This window comes from Empidonax traillii, unplaced genomic scaffold, assembly GCF_003031625.1.
Source record: "Empidonax traillii isolate 1590-97213 ecotype Southwest subspecies unplaced genomic scaffold, ASM303162v1 scaffold134:size1062425, whole genome shotgun sequence".
Lineage (NCBI taxonomy): Eukaryota > Metazoa > Chordata > Aves > Passeriformes > Tyrannidae > Empidonax > Empidonax traillii.
Genome location: NW_020955327.1, coordinates 391922 through 407225, shown reverse-complemented (window position 1 = coordinate 407225; position 15304 = coordinate 391922).

The following is a 15304-nucleotide window of genomic DNA, read 5'->3' as shown; positions in this document are numbered from 1 at the left end:
AGGTTTGGCCTGGCCAAAAATAGCACAGCTTCGCTTAGGAGTGAAAATAGGAGTCCAACCCACTGTCTCTAAACTTCCCAGTGTTCTGTGCCTCGCTTTTACGGGGCAGTGGCACATTTAATCCCCTAACAGCCCGTGTTTGCCAGGTGTCATTAGCTGCTTCCCCAGCTGCAGCGTCTGTCACAAAGCCTTGCACCTCCACAATAGGGCTGGTGTGTAAGTACTTGCTGCAGACTGGAGGGCAGAGAAGGGAAAGGGATTTTGGTTTTAACGCACAGAGGGCAGGTCCTACCTCTTTGGGCCTTTCCAACTTAACCTTCAGCATGCTGGCATGGGCACACGGTCTGAAAATAATAGTCTGTGTACATACAACGGGAATGAAGATTTATGACAAAAACATTTGCAGAAATTGTACAAAATGTAGCAGCAAATTCAGATGTGGATCTGTGGTTGCTTTTTTTCTTTTCTGAAGTCTGGAAAGTGCATCTGTTTGTTAGATCCATATGCTGGCCAGAACTTGAAATAGGGCAATCTCTGTGCAGTTTAACTTCATAAAAAAAAAGCAGGGAGGTAGGCTGGGCACACAGTGACCTGGCCAGGTGAAGCCATGGCCGTGGAGTTGTGCCAGGTGCCAAAGCAGAGCTGATGTTTGTCTGCTTCTCCATGCAAGCTTACGCCAGCAGGAGCAAGGTCCCTTGTGATGCCCATGGAGATGAACTCAGTCCTTATCGGGGGGGACAGTAATTCACATATTTTGGTTGTTTCATAGGCTTTTTTTTCTCATGGCACTTTGACAACTGTAAATAGCCTCAACTACCAGCACACACCGAGTTTACAAACCACACCTGATGTACAAAGCCACTGACAATCACTAATACCACACCTGGTGCAATTGCTTAGGGACAGTACACACCCCCAGTGTCCCAACAGCCTGCTGTCACTTGCTGGCCTGGTTGTTGTTTTAGCACAGGCCACACCACTTGGTTAAAAGAGGTAAAAATAGGACTGTTGGCACCCTCATTCCCTAAGGTTGTTTCTTTCAGCCTGTAACATTTCTGGAGCAAGAAGCTGTGTCCTTATTTTGTACATGATGCATTTCACACAACAGCATCCTGACCTCAGTCCTCAAAATAAAGCCAAGCGTGCTCTTAGCATGCACTGAGTGCTGGTGAGCAGAGCAGCCTGGGATGGTCAGATGATGTTCAACCCTTTTGTGCCTTTGGACATTGTGCTGGATCCCAGCCCATAACGAAGTTGCCTGTAGCTACCACACAGACTGATTGCAGTGAGGGGGTGACCCTCTCCTTCTCCCACCCCAAATGCTGCATTACAGGACAGGCACAGCTCCACTCCTCGCCATCACGATCCTTAAAATTACATCTGATCAGACATTCATTATCATTCCCTTTCATCCAAAGATAATGTGACATGATTTACAGAACATTATCATCACAAAAATATTACAATTAATGAAGGAAGGCTGGACATCCTATTCTAGCTGCTTGCCTGCCCCTGCACAATGAGGAGCCGTAATCACCTCAACCGAAAAGACAGCAGGGCAGTTCCTCTTTGCTGCACGGCCATCAGATGTCACCTCCTCAGTCAACTCTAGGTCAGCCTGGCTTTGCAGAAGTTCCCTGGGTGCCAGCCACGAGGGACCCGTGCTGGCAGCAGGGATGCCCACAGATCCGTGCGCCCATCCTGCCTGCGGGTTAACCGAGAGGGTGGGTGAGGGTGGGCATCGTGGATCGCTGCCTCCCGTTTTCCAGAGGCAGCTCTCAAAAAGCCTCATCTTCAAAGAGCTCTCTAAAGCTTCTTTGAAAACAAAATGATTAAAGGCTATCTTCCCTCTCATCCAACATCAGACACATCGCACGCCGCATCCTTGCTTTCACCCCTGATTATGCATGCAGCTTTTCTGCAGCTCCCAGTTTTGCGTCGGGATGGAAGTTACAACCCCGAATTAAAAGCGAAGTTCATTACCACACTTCAAAGCCAGCGCTGTACCCCGGCCAGGCCAGCCCTTTTTTTTTAATTTATGGGTATGTGGCCAGGCTGGAGGTCTGGGGGGTGGTGGTTGTAAGGTGTTTACAGCCCGCCTCGGGTTTGTAAGGCGAGTTGAGGGCAGGAATGCCCACATCTAGTGATGCTGGTGGGGTTTTTCCCTCTGGAATAATCAGGAACATCAACTGGACTTAAAGGGACATAGGCATAATGCTGGGCCATTACGTGTTAAGTTTTTAGAGCCTATTATTATTCTTACTATTAACAACAATAATCTATTAATAATATTTTATCTATACTTCTGGTCTCAATGGGCCACAGCCTGGCTGACAGAGCCTCTTACACTGTGCTCTATTGCACATGGGAACCAAAAGTCTCATTTTTAGCCCCACGGGCATGCAGTACCTGGCATGCTGCACCCTGACAGTGCCACCAGTGCACCTGTGAGCAGGAGAGGCAGAAAGTACAGAAACACTAAACCCCTACCCCACCAGCCCCTGGGCTGATGCTTTGCCTTCAAATACTTGTAATATTAGGTGGGCTTAATTTATTTTAGTTTCAGTTTAATTAACAGTTTTGTCACAGCAGGAGGGCTGTTAAAAAAAAAGACACATCAAAAAAAAAAAAAGGAGGCAGGATTTTTGTCAACTTTTCCTCTTTTTTTTTTTTTTTTTTTTTTGCTGTATTGAATGAGAGCCACAAGGCAGTAAAATATTCCGCAGTCTCACACAGCAGCCGCCAAGCTGCAGAATAAAAAAAAGCATGTGAAGAATCTGCTCTATAATGCTAACGAGGTGGCATCCACTGCGCCTTGTCAATAAAATAGGAGGCCCATTTTGCTTGGCTTAGGAAGCACAGACACCCAGGTAGGAGCCTTGATGTCAGTCCTTCTCCCATTTGATCTTCCCTGGGTTGTGGGAACCATGAGCCAGCGTGGCTGTTCCTCAGTGGGGGCGAGGGATCAGGAGTGATGTGTCATCCCACCAGTGCCCAAGCCCCACAGACACAGAGGTGACCCCAGCCCCTGTCATTCTCTGCCTCACTTTGCTGGAGCCCTGGCGCCCTCACCTCTCACCACCCCAGCGTGAAATAAAAACGATTGGAAGGTGAAAAATGTTAAGAAAATACAGTAACATCTCATAAACTTGCCATGAGAGAAGCTTTAAAAGGGGTTTAGTTTACCTCGGGTCACTCAGAAAAAAAGTGTAATTATTCAGGATAAGATCTGGCTTCTAAATGCAAATGCAGGCGACAGCCCATCACCCCCGACGGCAGCGGCAGTTTTACGGCAAGGAGCTTTCAGCAGGAAAGGGACGAGCAGATAGGTGAGGGAGAGCCATGTAATGTGACCTGAATTAGCAGCTATAGATAGTGCTTCCTGCATGTTTTACATTTTCAAATAAAAAGGATCTTCTTGTTTAATGGTTAATAAAAAAGATTAGTGCTCCCAGGGCACGGATCCTGACAGATGCTGGCTGGGCTGGAAGGATCAGCTACAAGACATGAGAGAAGATGAAACCGATGATTTTTTTTTTCTTTTTCCTGTGGAGTACATCACTACCAGCATTTGCAAGTTAATTTGTAATATAATTATATGTTGCTTCTGTCACAGAAGCGCAGTACATGTGTTGGGCCAGCGGCCTGCCACTGCCGCAGCCCAGCCAGCACTGCTGCAGAGAGGAGGAGAGGAACAGCTGAGGGCTCTGTGTGTATAGATGTACCTGGATATACACATAGATAGGCACACATTTGTATGTATATATACCTCTATATATGTATGTGCATGAATGTGTATATTCATGTAGTCATATACACATCCATACATATAAAAATGCAATTCTATGTATAAAAATAAATTTTTATATATATGTGTGTGTGTGATAGGCACTGTAGAGGAGAGCAAGCTGACTGCCCTGCAGCAACGTGCTGCTTCTAAGCCACCCAGACTCACAGGCCTGAAAATCTTTTCCCCTGCCCAGCTCTCCCGTGCAGCTCCCAGCGCTGCCACGTTCCTAACAAAGCCAAAACCTGCCATGCCAGCCTCTTGGCAGCATTACACCCTCACTCTGAAAGTTGGGTTGACTTTTCTTTTCTTTTACTGTTTGTTTTTTTTTTTTAATAATTATTTATTTTCGTGTCATGCCATGTAGACGATTACGGTCAGTAATAGTTTTCTAAGAAATAAAGTCTATGAAAGTAATTGTTGGGAACAAGCTGCAATGGCAAATTGCTGAGTGGTTGCCATAGTGCAGGAGCACAATTTGAGATTTAATATCATTACTAATGATATTTACTTGGCCTGCAGGAGAGAGTGAGACTTGTGCTCTCTAAATGTCATTTGACTGCTAATATGTCAGCGCACACACCCAGCGCGGCCGCAGGAAGGGACCTGCCGAGACCGGGGCACCTCCTGCCCACAGGCGGGTGATGCTGCTGCTGGTGTCCCCTCCCCAGGCTGTGCCAAGGACCCCCCATGTGGCAGGGACGGGGGGCCCCCAAAGAATCCTCACACTGGTGGCAACAATGCTTGCGGCTCAGCTCCTCTCTGACACGCACAGGGCACCCGGAACCAGACCCAGACTCCTGTTTTCTGTTCTTGGCTCATCTACACAGACTGCGAGTTCAGGCTTCCTCTCCCGTTGGGCTTCTCCACGGGAGGGGGAGACATATTGCGTTGCTGTAAAGTGAGCCATTTAGTTTATTAAACGCTGTTAAGGGTGCCCTGAGGTCTCTGCACATGTGGGACCATCAAGAGGGAATCGTTATTATTATGGTTCTTATTAGTCATAGTCATTTTCCCAGCTATACGTCTCATGTCCAGATGTCTTCCCATCTATCTCTTAAATTTTGTGATGCCAGCGCAAAACTGTTATTAAGACAGACTAGTACAAGTCCCACTTCACACAGTGCAGGAGCAGAACAGCCCTGAAAAAATAAATATATATATTTTTAAATTAAAAGACAAACGAAAGAAAGGGTCATAGTTGGCTAAAAATGAATTGCTCAGTGCATAAAAGAGACAACAGATTAGAGAAGATAATGTTTTAGTTTAAGTGTTCCATCATTATTAATTCATTTGGTGCTCTTTATGATAATACCAATCATTTGGAATTCATTTGGTGTTTATGTGGATGTCATCTCGACTCCTGCAGAAATTCCAAAGTAATTCAGCATTAATGTGCTATTAAAAATTGTTACCAGCCACTACCTTCATTACTGCACCAGCACAGCCTAATCTTTCTTCTCTCATTCTCTAAATTCAAATTCCAGTGTTTATTTTGCTTTTATCTTTATTAGGGTTTTAAAATGTAATGCTTCTATTTAAAAATTCTCCTTATGCTACATGAGTATTGTCTCTTTTTTTGACAGCACCAAAATTATGCAAATAAAAGAGGGGGTTAACAGTGATTTTTCATTTTACTACTGGCATGTGACTGAGAAACAACCAAAGAGGCTCCAGCTTATTATTTACAAGAGTGAATTTACCAAGCTGGTGCTTATGCATGTAGCAGATAACATTGAACCAAATCTGTGTGAAACACCACCTGTACCTAGTGGAAGTCTTTGTTTTTTGGGCACAGTAATGCCCCAGTTGGGGATGGGATGCAGCTGCCACAGCCCTCTGAAGGGTGCAGGGTCCCCAGGGGGCAAAGCTGCCACTGATGACACTTTTCCCACCAGCGGAGCATCCTTGTGCTTCCAGCTGGGGAACAGTGGGGTGGCAGCTGCAGAAATGGATCCAAACCCCAGCAACAGAGGAAAAAAGGCTGCGTTTGCGTGTAACACTTAAAAACACCACACACACACACACACAAGAAAAACAAAATAAAACCAAAAACAAACAAACACACAAACACAACCGTTTAAATGCAAACCCCTTGCATTAAAAAAGAGCTTTAATTAGGTTTTATAGTCAAGAACTTGATGGTCAGAAAATCCCAGATTGCTGAAAACAAAACCAATCAAATGAGCAAACAAAAAAAGAAAATCCCAAGTCTGGGGTCAGTCCCTAGCTGTGCCTGTCTTGTTGTGCAACCCCCTAAATACATGATCTAAACTATTTTTCCCCTGCTTTTTTGAACCACATACATACAATGGCATACTGTGGCAGAGTGAAGTCTGGGCTTGGCAGCTCTTGGCATCCACAGCTGGAATGCTGACCTTGCAACCAATTGACACTCTCTTAATGTGGTTTCTTAGCAAATATTACTTGTCTGAAATTACAGATGGCCACAACCCCATGAGTATGTGAGCAAAGAAACGGGCATGGGGATCATTAGTGCTCTGCAGCCCAAAGGAAGAGGAGAATACAACATGCAGCTCACCATCAATCACTTTAAACATACTTTTCATGGAAAGGAGAGCTCCAGGTGACCAGTGAAACAAAGCCCATGGGCAGGGTCAGGTCAGTAGCCAGGTGGGAGAAGGGAAACAACAAGGGTTGGTCACACCATGTGACAACAATTACCTCTGGTCAGTGGCAGGGAAGGAACCACCTGGCTCCTGGTCGTGGAAAGGGGAGATGCCACTCCCATCCCCTGGCACCACCTGGTCCCAGCTGGGTCTGAGCATCCTTCACCACTCACGCCGACTGCACAGATTTACACGGAGAATAAAGCCCCTTGCAGAGGAATTTTCCACTCAATCAAAATCCTGCAAAGAATATGAATGCTTATAGGTTAAAGGAACCTGGCAGCTCTTACTTGTCTGTCATGTCTTTAAGGATTGCCATTAAGTCATAAACGTGACAAAGATTAAAGAGTTTATTAATGTTATTAGAGAGTTGAGATAAAATGCTATGCCTTGCAGGGTCTCTCTCCCTCTCTCACTATTTAATGAAAACATTTTCATCACTTTCTGAATCTATTATACCAAGCATTCATTTCAGGAGTCCTAAGATGATTTTATTTTAATTAGAAAAGATGTAGCAACCACCTGAAAGTAATACAGTTGAAATACCTTGCCACAGTTCCCCTTCTCACTGCTGCCAGCAGAGGAGAGTTTCTCCAGCCTCGCCATGGCAGCAGAGCAAGCCCAGGGTGACTGAAGGAGCACAGGGAAGTTCTGTAGCATGGCAAGACCACCATCACTCCCGTCTCTCCTAGAAACCCTGAGAGCTCAGCCCAGGCCTTGCAAATGGCCCTCTGAGTGTGCAAAGCCACCACGCTGGCCAAGGTTAAGGGGTGATGACAGCTGCTGTATCCACAGGTTTGGCATGGGGTATGTCCCTGGGGAGCAAGCAAGGGGTGGGAGCATCTTCTGCAGGCACAGGAAGACAAAGCGAAATTATTTCCAGTGGAGAAAAAGCAAGTTAAGGAAAAGAAGCCTAAGAAAATGAAAAAGGGAATTTTTGATGACCTGTGAAAGGAGCATTATCCTCTGGAAATCTCTAGCAACTATTCACAAAGACAGAAGATCAGCAGCCAAAAGCCTTTCTCAGTATGGCTGCTTTGACTTTGGTGGGCATTACACCGTGACTGAGTTTTAATCCATGTTTAGAACATGTTCAGTCTTTTGATGTTAAAGAGTGAAAATCAAGCAACACTGGGACAGTTACATTTCTATGTGATCCTTCCCTTCCATCTCAAGACTTTGTAACTGTATTTCAAATGCAAGCAGCTCACAGATGCTCTTCCTTTTAAACTTTCCAACTAACCTAATTTAATTTGTTAATTTATTCTGTAACCTGATTTACTGTTAATTTATTGTGGTGAGTAAGATATCCCAGCTTTAAGTTCCAATTAATTAAAGGGGAGGGCTTAATGTTTTTGCTACGCAATATCTTCATGCCATATTGTATTCCATTTTAATTCCACACTGAAGCATTGCCAAAGTTTATTGCCACTAACAAATACAAATCCATACATCTGCAAATTAATTTCATGCACACAGCATATTGCTCTTTCCAAATGTACCTTTAAGAGGGCAATATTTGCTATAGCAAGCATCACTTGTTGCTTAGCAACAGCCATAGCATCACTTGAGGCAGGTTTATCTTAAACAGGAATGTAAAGCCCTGGGATGTGGCTGTCCACCCCATGCCATACATCCCTGCAAGTGCTGCTCATACCTGGGTTAATAGAGCCAGGCTTTGCTAATTTTTTTTTTTTTTTAGGAGTGTCTGATTTTAGGGATCTTAAAAACAATGAAATAATCCTTAGCCATTAAACTGACTTGAGCAGCACTCCAAAACTTGGTGCCCCATTCTGACCATGCTGGCAATGCCAACACAAGTCTGAGTGAGCATGAATTGTTCGGGCTGTGGCTGCAGTGCTGCCGGCTCAGCATTTTGCACGGAAGACTTCTAAAAAATTTACGCATAGTTTGTTGCAATCATCTCCTCAAGATGAGAACAGGGAAATCAGATTATATTAAGACCATCCTGAGGGTGTCCTGAGGCTGTGCTAGTCTTCCTGAAGCCCAGGGAAGCCCCTAGAGCCAGAAGCTGTCAGCTCTTACCCCTATTCTGGTGGCTAGTGGCACTGTGACAAATGACCTTCGCAGTGGTGCGTTAAGTCCCTGTGCCCACTCACCCATCCATCCGTCCGTCCATCCGCATCGCTGTGCCTCCTCCAGCTCCTCCCCTCAGTGCACTGCCTGCCAAGCAGCTCTCCAGCGTGACGCTCCCGCCTGCCCTCTGCCAGCCATGGGTGCCAGCCAGCTGCTACCCTGGGCCAAAAAAGTGGCAAGTAAATATCCCAACAGCATCCATTAGCCCTGCCTTTGGCGGCCCGAGCAGAGGGGCCCGCAGGCTCGGGCCCAGGTTTTTAAAGCCATTGTGCCGTGACTGTAGGCACGGCTTATTCACAAAAGATGAATGCAGGGTTTGCAATCAAGGGGAAATTAGCATCTCCGCGGGCAGAGAGAGCGAAGATGCGAGCCAGCCAGCACTGCCAACAACCTTGATTCTGTTTTTGGCAAAGCTGGCTGGCTTGGCAAACACAATGGTAATGAGATAAACTGAAATACCAGGCAACAGGGCTGCTCTTTGAAGTAATTATCCTCCAGGGCAACAAGGAACAAGAGGAAAAGGTTTTTAGAGACATGGTGTGGACGCACAGGGAACATTATTTGCATTCCTGGAGTCAGCCCTGGGTTTGCAAGGCTCAGGTGTGCCGATGCCAAGCAGCCAGAGGAAGGGCAGGAAAGCCCCAGCAGCAGGTACAGCAACAAGGCAATACAGACACAAGAGGAGCTGTGCAAGGAGCACGGCAATGCTGATGTTAAACTCATACTGCTCCTGAGAAATGCCCGCCAGGGCAGCCATGCCATTCCCAGTGCACCGAGAGGCTTCGTTTCAAGCATTTAACTTTCAAAAATGTGTATCCATCTGAGTGGATGGACTGGGCTAGAGACAAGGCGAAGGATTAAATAACACACTGTCAAATCTCTCAGACAGGAGATACAGGTGAGTAGTGAGTGGGATTTCATCTGGCAGGCTCTGCAATGTCACACATATGTGAGAAGAAGGAAAAGGCAAGGCAAGGAAATGGTAATATGTGGCATAACATGCTCCCTTAGGTTGCTTATGACTAACTGGGTAAGCTGCTGGCATTTCCCTGTTGGGACACTTGACTCGAGTCTAAATTTGAGGTCTTAAAATTATTTTTGCAAGTAACAAGGTAACAGTTGGCATCACCAATTCCCCACGCACAACAGGTTTCATTCAGGAGAGGCCTGGGGTGAGAGCTGGCCCATCAGCAGTTCCCCTCTTGCTCCTTGAGCAGGCAGGTGGGATGGGGAGCATTTCTCCAGCCCAGGTAGAAGGAACAGGCTGGGTATGTCCCACAGCTCCCAACTTCCACCACAGACAGGAGAGCTTGTGTTGATACGCTTTCAACAGTTATTAATTAAAATCTTTGAAAAACAAACAAAAAAACAGGTGAAAGCTCTATTATTTTTTGCCCACAATCCTGAGGAGAAGGGAGCCACCTGTTCAATTAGAATCATAGAATAATAGAACAGTTTGTGTTGGAAGGGACCTTTTAAAGGTCATCTACTGCAGCCTCCTGCAGTGAGCAGGAACATCTTCAGTTAGACCAGATTACTCATAGGCCTGTCTAGCCTGGCCTTGAATGTTTCTAGGAACTCCTGATGGACCTTAGAAACTTTTCCTTCTAAGGAAGAGAAGAACCAGAGGGTGAGGCCTGGGTGTGCTTCCTCAAATCCCTCAAAAAAAAAAAAAAATTGAAGAAAAATTGTGCAGGAACACCTCCATGGGCGAGCCCGCAGCTCCTGCCCAGGCTGAATCCCTGCAAATGGTGATTTTGGAAAATAAAACCCTATTCTAGGCAAAAGTCCCTCTGCACAGCAAATAGTCCCTGTTAGAGCAGAGCCAACCAAGGCAAAAATGTTTATTACAAAGGACAATTATAAGAGAGGAGCACTTGAATCCAGAACAAAATGTAAAACAGGGGAAACAAATGTAAAAAGCTCTATAAAAAGTTTTAATGGATCCTTTCACATGTGGAATGGCATTTTAATGTGATATTTAAAATTGCTTCTTTTTTTTTCTTTTTTTTTCCTCTTTTTGGCTTTTAGGCAGACCATTAATCTGAGGGGCTTTTTTTTTTTTTTTGCCTGCAGAGGAGTAACGCTTCAGAGCAGGCACCTAGCAGATGCCTGCCGGTGGGCAAAGCACAGATGGGGTGGAAAAAGTCAGGGCCCCGGGTTTAGCAGCACAGGCCTCCCAAACACCACGCACCCAGGGAGCGCTCGGGCCTGTGGGAAGCTTTGCTGCTGGTTTCAAAGGGAGAAGCAACCGGGACGGGTTTGGTGTGGAGGGTTTGGTGTGGAGGGACAAACAGCCGGCACAAGGGACGAACAGCCGGCACAAAATAGGGGTGTGAACATCTCCTGCTGCTTACAAATGCACACAGATACAGCAAGACAAGTCCTTGCTAGAAGCTTCTTCTTTCCTTATGCCAAAGACCTACTTTCAGGATTTGACTGCAGCCTGTGCATTTCTAACACCTTAAAAGTCTCAAACTCTGTGCTTAAATATCTTTGGCCTCTTGCTGACCTTTCTGAATCCCAGGAACAGCCATTTCTTCTTGCTGATGCAGATCCAGGAAATTGTTAACTAAATCCTAACTGAAAGGCAGAAAAGCAGATAAGCAGGTTAATCCCATCAGACCCTGGGCTCCCTCGGACTGCAGGTCGAGACTTTGCTCTGCAGACCAGCTCAGCAGTTTGCTCTCCCCACTCTTGGCTGTGTTGCACGTGCTTCTCCAGGACTGGGAAGTGTCCCCACTTTCCAAAGAGGGAAATATTTTGCTGCCCTAGATTCACTTTCTGACATCTGTGGTGCATGAAGCCAGTTTCTGGCTACTGCTCCCATCACAAAAGACCTTGCAGAAGTCTGTGGAAAACGTACTAAAAGAAACACACATGGTTCAGGTTGTGGGGTTTGTGTGTATTTGTTAGGTTTAGGGTGTGTAAAGCCCTCCCCTCCTCAAAATCCTAATTCTCCATGGAAATATGTGATGTTACACAGCCAGGAACAGCCATGATTTTTAGGGATATGCCAATGCTAATTAACAAGGGCAAATAGTCTCAAATGCAGTGGCACTATATATGCAAAAACTATCGATTTTTATGCCTTCAGAATCTCTGCTCTGGTTACAAGTAAATCAAAATGAAAAAAAGTATGAAGTAATTTTGTCTAGAAAACCATAGTGTCACTTTTGTCTGGATTGGTCTGCTTTCTCAAGAAGGGGTCTGGAAAACCAGTACAGGGGGAAAATGAAATCACAGGCACTCACTCATTAATGAAACAGCAACAAACTCATTAAGAGCAGCGACTGCTGCTGAGGGTGCCCCGGCTGCACCAGCTGCTCCGTGCAGCAGAGCCCTGCCGGGAGCCCCAATTAGGCTGATGGAGCTTGCCGGGCCGGCGGGGGGCCAGCCTGCCCCAGCAATTTGGAGGAGCTGGGCCCATGAGGGACTGTCACAATGACAGAGACACTACTGGTATTACCAACAACACTCAGGTTCATCGCAGGAGCTGCTGCAGAAGGAACCCCCACCGAAAAATGGTCAGGAGGGCAAACGTGCCCATGTGTATCTGCAGTGCTTTTTCATAACTCAAACACACTGACCCCTGTCCCCTCCACCACCAAAGGCTGGAGATCTCAGATCTCCCCTTTCCCCCATTTCACACCCCCCTCTCTGCTCCTGGGCAATTCTCCCTGAGCCTGCAGGCAGCATTAAAATCACAGGTAGCATGAGGAGAGTGAGAAAACAATGAAGCTGGTTGGAAATAACCTAAATAAACCAACTGTCTTGGTGGTTAGTTTTGCCCCCTACCTATCAGGTTTGCATAGGACCGCTCTTACTGAGTCTGCTTCTCACCACAAGAGACCCAGGCATCGTTTGGTTTTCCTGTACTGCAGTTTCTGGAGCCCAGCCCTAACCTGAAGGACAGCCTGGCACAAGCTCAAAAGACAAGTTTGGAGTCTTCTACAGCCCATGTCTGAGAAGCTGATAAGTCCCATTGTGCTGGAGGTGGAAGCCTGAAGGTCAAAACCCAACCCCACACCCAGGAGTGAAAAAGTAATTTTAGAAGAGGGTGAGTAACATTCACGACTCTCTCTGCTCAGAGAGGCACACGTGGCTGGGGTCATGCCTGCAGGACAGCCTGGTGAGTTGGCCCTGCTCTCCTCAAAGCTGGGAGAAAGGCAATCCTCAGAGGACAAGAACACAGCATATGTTCCCACAACATTATTTTTTAAATGCATTTGCTCTACAAAATGGCACTTAAAAGCCTGGCTACAAATGATCAATGTCATTTCTCCCTCAGGGAACTCAATTGCTTCACCCCAACACACGTCACCTGCTGAAGGCAGTCACAGCTGCTGTGCCAGGGGCTACACGAATAACACAGGAACCCCACATATCACAGGTCCAGCCAGCCCAGTTCCTCACCTCTGGCATCAGTCAACAGAAGAGCTGGATCCCCCACCAGGGCTCCTCTGATGTACACCTACTACTGCTGACCTTCAGCAGTCACTTACAGACCCTCTTCCATCAATGCTACTGGGTTGACACTGGGGAAAGGCAGCCTGGGGACTTTGGGTTGACAAATGCTGTGCTGGATGACCCACTCTCTTTTGTGCAATAACAGCAAGTGCAGGGGCCTTGTCTTCCCTCTCTTTCTCTCATCACCTCCTGACTTGTGATCACCTGTAACCAGGGATTCACCACAGCAGGAACTTCTCCCTTCTGCTCCTGCTTCTCACTGTTGAATTAGTTCAAATTTCAGACTTGGTATTTTCCCTAAAGCCCTTCCTGATCCTCCCAGTTCTTCTTGTACACCTCTGTCCCGTCTTCCATCAAGGATGGCTGTAAAGTGGCTTAGCAGCTTTTCTTCACAAATGGTATATGTTTGCTCAGTATTAAAATTAGTGTATATTAATGTTGCCATAATTACTGCATGAATAAAGTAGGCAAATCCCAGAATACTAAGAAACACTAAGCTAAAAAACAGGAGTTCAGCAGCACAGCTGAAGTACTTCCAACTCTCTCCTATCAAAAATAGACAGTGAAGGAACCTCTTGACCATGTCCTTATCTCACCCTTAAGAGAACTCCAGGGACTAGGAGGTTGGTGGAGAGCTGTGTGCTTTACACAGCAGATTGTGAGAATATTAAAGCTCGGTCCAATGGATGCAGGATGTATTTGTGTATCGCTTATTGCAGAGGTACTCTGAGTTACACTGCCAGAGCTTCCACATCATCCAAATTCATCCATATCAGGGAAAACAGTATTAGCTCCCTGTGAGTTGCTAGAACCCACAAAGTTCCCATAAGGGTTAGATAGGGTTCTCTCACTGGCTTGATCTGCCCTTCTACGTCCCTGTACCTTTGGTTGCTCCATGGAAGTATTTAGTGTTTCTAGATAAGATTTTTTTTTCCTGGTGCATACCAACTGTGATGGTTTGGACTTGGCTCCCTGCCAAATGCCCGATCCCCCCAGTAGCAGCCCCTCTCTTCCCCCCTTTCTACTTCCCCCAGGGCAAAGGAAAAAAACTATGCGAATTGAAGAACCCAAAAATCAAGCTAGTTATACAAAAAAATATACTTTATGTATATTACAGTTAAGATGCTATGTACACAGCAAATGGGAATCCAAACACCCCCCGAAGGGATAGAGAAAGGGGAAAAAAAGGACAAAAGGAAACAAAAAGGGACACCGAATAGATATGCGCAATCAAACCCGAGAACTAGTAAAATAACTAGTAAAACAAATCTCACCACATCCCTTAGAAAGCAGGCTTGGCAGAGACGGTCAGCACTCTCCAGGCTTCCACGTGGCAGGTCAGTGGATGCTGCAGGCCTCAGCCTTAGATAAGCGAGACCAATGCAGGGACCCACTGTTCCCGAACTCCAGTGGAAGAGAAGAAGAACCAAGGCTTCTCCTCCCTTCTTATTTATACCACAATTTACATAAAAATCGTATGGAATACTGGGAACACTGCCCCTTCCTTGGTTACAAACTGGTAACCAGGGAAGACCTAGATTAAAACCACCACACCAGCATACTCTGGTGACAAAATATGTTAACCATAGCATGGTAAAGCAGCAAAACTAACAGCGCTACACAACACTATCCTTCACCAAACTAAGGCACACCATCCTGTACTAAACTTCTGGTCCCATCACAAGAGTGTCAGACATGGATTATCCCTGTGTCTGTAGCACCTTTTGTAGCCATTCTCTGGAGGAAATGGCAGAAAGGCAGCAGCTCACTGAGCAGCACTCACAGAGAGAAAATAACTCATGCCAGAAGAGATCTTTGGTGAGATCAACTATGCACTTGCCATCAGCCAGGATTTGGTGTCTTGCCCCTAATGAAGCACCACATACTGACTACACCACACTGCTCCCTGGTTCTCCTGGCACAAAGAAAATTATTAATACTAATATAGTAGGGCAAGGATTTGCAAAAGAAGAACACATTATGGCCTCTGATTTTGTTGGAGAATTTGGTAACAACCCAGCAGAATTTGGTAATAACCTTTTGTGATGCCTAAGACTGACCTGGTCAGCTGGTGACACCACACTGAGCTTGATTAACACTTTTGATGAGAAAACCCTGAATTCAGAAATAAATACTTCGAAAATGTTTTGACATTTTCTCAAACTTTGTTTCTTACCTTGAATTCTCCTAGAAGGGCACACACAATAGATTTTAGACATTCTCTCCTTATCTGGTAGTCTCGCTTTGTAACTAAAGGAGATATTTCCTTAAAATGCTCTTAAAATTAAGTGCTGAAAAGCCTCTGCAGACAACCATCATC